Source organism: Ochotona curzoniae, unplaced genomic scaffold (assembly GCF_017591425.1).
Source record: "Ochotona curzoniae isolate NIBS_2020 unplaced genomic scaffold, NIBS_Ocur_1.0 contig_430, whole genome shotgun sequence".
Lineage (NCBI taxonomy): Eukaryota > Metazoa > Chordata > Mammalia > Lagomorpha > Ochotonidae > Ochotona > Ochotona curzoniae.
In genome coordinates, this window is record NW_024466219.1 from 27,543,317 (window position 1) to 27,548,907 (window position 5,591).

The 5,591-nt window shown below is 35.5% G+C and overlaps 1 pseudogene; it reads left to right on the forward strand.

Moving 5' to 3' along the window:
* Positions 1-4,592: 4,592 nt before the first annotated feature.
* On the forward strand, positions 4,593-5,311 carry LOC121159885 (annotated as a pseudogene).
* Positions 5,312-5,591: the final 280 nt, after the last annotated feature.

The following is a 5,591-nucleotide window of genomic DNA, read 5'->3' on the forward strand; positions in this document are numbered from 1 at the left end:
CCAACCAGAGAGGCTTTTCCATCAGTGTGTAGATTCTTACATTGTCTGTGATGGTGGCAGGTGCATTTTGGGTTCTTCATGCTTCCTTAGGTACCGGATGTGCCTGCTACAGATAAGACACAGATGTTCCTTGTCTTTCTAGAGGGTGAGGTATGCTTTCTGTTTTCTTCCATCAAAAAACACAGAGTAGAATTGGCATATAACAAGGCAGAATGTTCAAAAGTGTGGTTTCAAGACATAGGTCACCAAAACTACTCAATATTGGGTGAAAAAATGAATTGGCAGGCAGAAATATCATTAACAATATGAGTAAGACAAAAACAAGTCCTGAACCAATCAAAGCACAGCAGCTTCAGACAACTTCTAACATTTGTTTCGCTGCAAAGCCAACATTTGAAGCCTGTCTTCTTTTTCCATGGCTCACATCGCTCAAGCCTCTTGTTAAAGAGAGACAGTGAATACACACAAGTCCCATTCATGTGATGGGTGCGTAATCTAAAAAACAAGCCTGAAGCTATTTTAATATGTTCTCTGGAAAGTAAAAAAAATCTATGGTGAGACCTCAATTTAAAATGATTGATGGAGTATGGTCAAAACAAAAAATAAAGTGCAGAATAAATTGTGCCTTAAAAGCTTGAAAATGTGTAATTGAAATTAATTCATAAGGTTGAAGATAGTGAATAGTTAATTCTCAGTGTTTAGGCTAAGATAAAGTAAAAATAGATTAAAAGCACAGATAGTAACATAAAATAAAAGTATACTCTAAAACTTTTACAAGCACCTTTTACTATTCTGTATTTGGAAAATAATAGCAATTAATAATAGGTACCAATATGTGATACACTAAATAGAAGGCAATCATTAAAATTATTAGAATATATGTCTTCCAAGGAATAGGGATAAAAAATATAACACTTCAAAATAATTAACAAAACATGAAAAGAAGAAAGAATAGAACTAATAGGAATCTTAGGGCAAAAAAATCCATCTGTATTGTTCCTTGATATAAAATTAAATTGAGTCTTTCCATTCGAAGGCAAAAATTGTGCAGAGTGTACCATTTTAATCTAGATACCTTCAATTTAGCACCAATACTTGAAAAACATATGAAAACAGAAAGGACATACTTTAATGAAAAAACCCAATATATTCAGTAACTGAGACCCTGATAAAATCTATAAAAAATTTGTATGAGAAAGACGTAAATAAAAAGTATTGTTAAAGAATAAAAAGCTTGCTATACAAAATTATAGCTTTGATTCATCATAGAAATTGAATCTAAACTTAATTTTCTAATAATTTGTTGCAAAGATGTAAGTAAAAGTGAAAGAAATATAAAGAGATTAAAAATTTTTACTATCTTAGTGGTAGAATTTTTACATTTATTCCTGATTGTGCACACACACATGCACACACAGTATTTTTTAATATATTGTATAAGCCAAAACATTTAGCGAGGTTATTACAGAACATATAAAAGAAACTACTTTCAATAATTAAAAAAAATAAAAGTATTTTAAATACTTACTTATAAAACTTAACATCTAGTATGATATAAAGAAAACTAAAGAATCTATCACATACACTTTTCTGTAACCACATCAAATTCAATGACAAATAAATAACAAAATGATAGCTTTTAAACTAAAAAAAAATTGACTTTTAAAACTCCATACTATTTCAAACCTGAAATAATTGGAGCATCATGATAAATATCATTGTATTGGGATATAACAAAAAAGTAAAAATAAATATTCACTAATCTATATTGATATAAGCCAATTAGTGAACAAATATCAGCAAAAAGAAAAATAAAACAGGCAGTGAAATTCCAGGTAATTTCTGTAGGTGCTCACATGCTCCGTCCTTCAAAAACAAGGATTACAACTTGACGTTCTGCAAGTGTGAACGGTTCACAGTGCTTCCCTGCAGGAAAGCACAATGTGCAGGGGAAGAGGGAAGGGAAATATCAGACACACTTGACCAGGTTAACATCACGTTATAACAGGCACCTTTGGTGTGATGACATGAAGACAGTATTCTGCTGCTTCTCGAAAATGTGTAAGCCCAGGCTAATCATGAAAACATAACAACTTCAAATTGAAGAACATTAAAAGAAAACTGGTGTTTTTTAAGCTATCAAAATCAGAAAACTATGGAAAGATCAATAAGTGTCACAATTGAGGGGAGTGTAAGCACATGATAAATAAAAATAACTGGATATTCCAGAACAAGAAATAAGGAGGAAAATCAAAGGAGACAGAAATAAAGTTTTCATTGATAACATTTCATATTGGAGTCTCAATTTTGACAAATGTAGCAGAGTAATGCAATATTAATAATAACAGAGATAAACTATGTATGAAAATTGTTTCATATCTATGAAATTCTTCTATAAAGCTAAGAGAATTCTAACATAAAACTTTGTTTTAAATTTGCATGAAAACTCAAAATTCCCATTGGCAATTAGTATTTGGGACATGGTGATGATGAAACTGCTACTTTCTTTGTTTTTTTTTTTAAAGAAATTTATTTATTTGAAATGCAGAATTATGGGACAAACTCCCAAATGGTCCCAGTGGTAGTAGCTGGGCTGCCTGAAGTCAGGAGCCACCTTCTTTCTGGTCTCCCTTATGGGGACAGCACTGAGCCCATCCTCACTACTTTCCCAGGCTCATTAACAGGGAGCTGGCTTGCAAGTGGGACCATTGGGACTCTAATTAGTGTCCTTATAGGATGTGGGAACCACACTCAGCAGTTGTACTGGCTATACCACAGTGCTGGCCTCCAAAACCTTCAAAATTGGTAAATGCAATCAAAAGAGTAAAGTTTATCTTAATTGCTCATATTAGAAAAGAAAAAGTATAAAAAATTAAAGTACCTAGCCAAATCATTATAATAAATGTGAGATGAAAAAAAGAAATAATAAATGTAAAAATGGCAATTAAAACACAAACATGGAAAGATAGACATAAACGAAGATTCATCTGATAAAAGGGGAAAGATTTAATAATAGAATAAATATAGATCTGTATTTATTGAAATTTATTATATTTTAACTCAGAGATGAAAAAGATTCTCTAAAGAATAAGTTATAAAAGTTAATTTAAGAATATCATGTGCCACAAAATGATTATAAAGGTGAGTTATTCGGTGTTTAAGAAACAAATAATCCCATGGTTTTGATAGACACATGTGTTTCTATTCTATTCTGAGTCTTCCAAAGAATAGAAAAGATGGGTCTACTCCTGAATAATTGGGTGAAAATCATTTAATCTGCATAACAAGCAAAATAAGAGGATTTCTTGAGAAAATAATCAAGCTCATTCAAATAAAACGGATACTAAAGAAAATATTACTGAACAGACTCCTGGGTTATGTGAAATAATTATTGGAATAATATTACAAAAAGTAATATTTTTGGAACTTACTATTGATTTAGAAAATCTATGAATGTGATGCTACAAGTGAAGAAATAATAGAGTCCAAATCACGCAGTTGCCTCAATGTGCACAAAAAAGTATATTCAATGATATCCATCATTCATTGTTTCCATTACTTTTAATGTTTTATTTACAGGAGTGAACACATTTTGTGTATTTCAAACATATGAATTCAGCAGCATAGTGAACTTCTCACACTACCCTCCCTGATGTCTACACTCCACCCTTTTCCTTCCTTGTTTTAAAAACTTTTTAAATGACATACTCTCGGTTTATTTTATAATCACAAGATCAACCCTCCACTAGATAAATAATTTTTAAAAAATAGCAAGTAGAAAAGAAAAACTGTTCCTCAAGTGTACAGGTGGTATCTGTAAGCAATAATCAAATTTCTAAATGTCAATTAATTCTTTGTAGTTGAAAATTCTCCAGTAAAGTGAGAGTGAGGGATGCTTATTAAACCGGAAAAAATAGCCCCCCCCCAATCTAAATTATTATACTAACTCGTAATGCACTTAAGGCATTCCCTTTTAGGTTGGGAACACTACACTTAGTTCTAATATTACAATTCTAGTCGTTTGTTAGTGGTCCTGCCTAACCCAAGGAATCAAAATAGATACACAGGAAAGAAAAAAATCTATCTAATTGTTTCAGTCTATAAAATGTTGTATGTAAAACTGCCAGAAAGCTTTATACATCATATGTGTTACTTATAATGCTCAATAAATGGTAAGTTCCCATAAATGTTATAATTGATTTAATACTATTTCTGACCTTTAGAAGCATGTGTTCATTGAAAGAGTTCAAGAAGACAATAAAGAAACCAAAAACACATACAGGATATTTGTAACATATGTAATTAGCAATGCACTAGTATTAAGGCAACAAATAGCTTCCAAAAATTAATTAGAAACACACACATCCATAAGAAAATGAACAAAACCACAAAGGACATTTCACAGAAGAGAATACATGAATCCCCACAGTATGTGGACACGCATTCACGTATAAGGAGAAACAAGCTAAATATTATTTACTTGACACTCACTAGATGACAAAAAATTTAGTCTGGGTTCTGTACTCCCAAGGGAGCCGCACATACGGCGTTGTCTGTGACTCCTGGGGGTAACTGAAACGGAAGCTGTTGCGATGTCTGGTGGCCTTGATGTTCTGAAGAGGAAGGAGAAGAATGTCTTCAAGTTCATGACAGCAGAAACCCACGTGGGTAGCAGCAGCCTAGACTTCCAGATGGAACAGGCCATCTACAGAAGGAAAAGCAATGGCGTCCCACGTCATCAGTCTCAGGAAGGCCTGGGAGAGCACCTGTTGGCGCGGGGCATCATTGCCATTGAGAACCATGCTGACATCAAGGTGATGTATTCCTGAAGTACCAGCCGGAGGGCCGTGCTGAAGAGTGCTGCTGCTGCTGCTGCTGGACCTACTGCCTATTGCTGGCTGATTCACTCCTGGAGCCGTCACTAACCAGATCCTGGAGCCTTCCAGGAACTACCGCTCCTGGTGCTTACGGATCGCAGAGCTGACCACCAACCTCCCACAGAGGCATCTTACACGAAGCCGTCTACCATGCAACGAAAAGGGAGCCCACTCCATGGGTATGATGTGGTCGATGTTGGCCCCGGAGGATCTGTGCGTGTGTGGGACCCTCTCCCATGAGCAGCCGTGGAGATCACGCCTGATCTCTAGTTTTACTGAGATCCTAAAAAGATCGAAAAACAAGAGCGGTTGCCCCTGAAAAGGTTGTGGCCAAGGAGGAATTTCAGATTTAGCAGACCACCCCAGCTTTTGAGTTCACTGCTACTCAGTCGGAGGTTGCAGACTGGTCTTGAAGATGTGTGCTCTGTGCTGTTCAGCAGCTCCCCATGGAAGACTGGAGCGCTCACACCACCGCTGAAGGCCGGTCTGCAGCCCCCAGGCACCGAATGGGCAGGAACGTGCTCTTGACCTCATCTACAGTCCCCGAGCCTACACGGAATTGAAGTTAACAGAAAAACACCAGCTTTATGCTAGTTACTGGCTGGGAGCTCATGATCAGTGCTCACATTCTGCCCTTAAGTGTATAAAGAGAACAGATTCTTGAAAACAGTTTGTCATTCTCTGATAAAGCTTAGGACCGATGCGATCAATGAG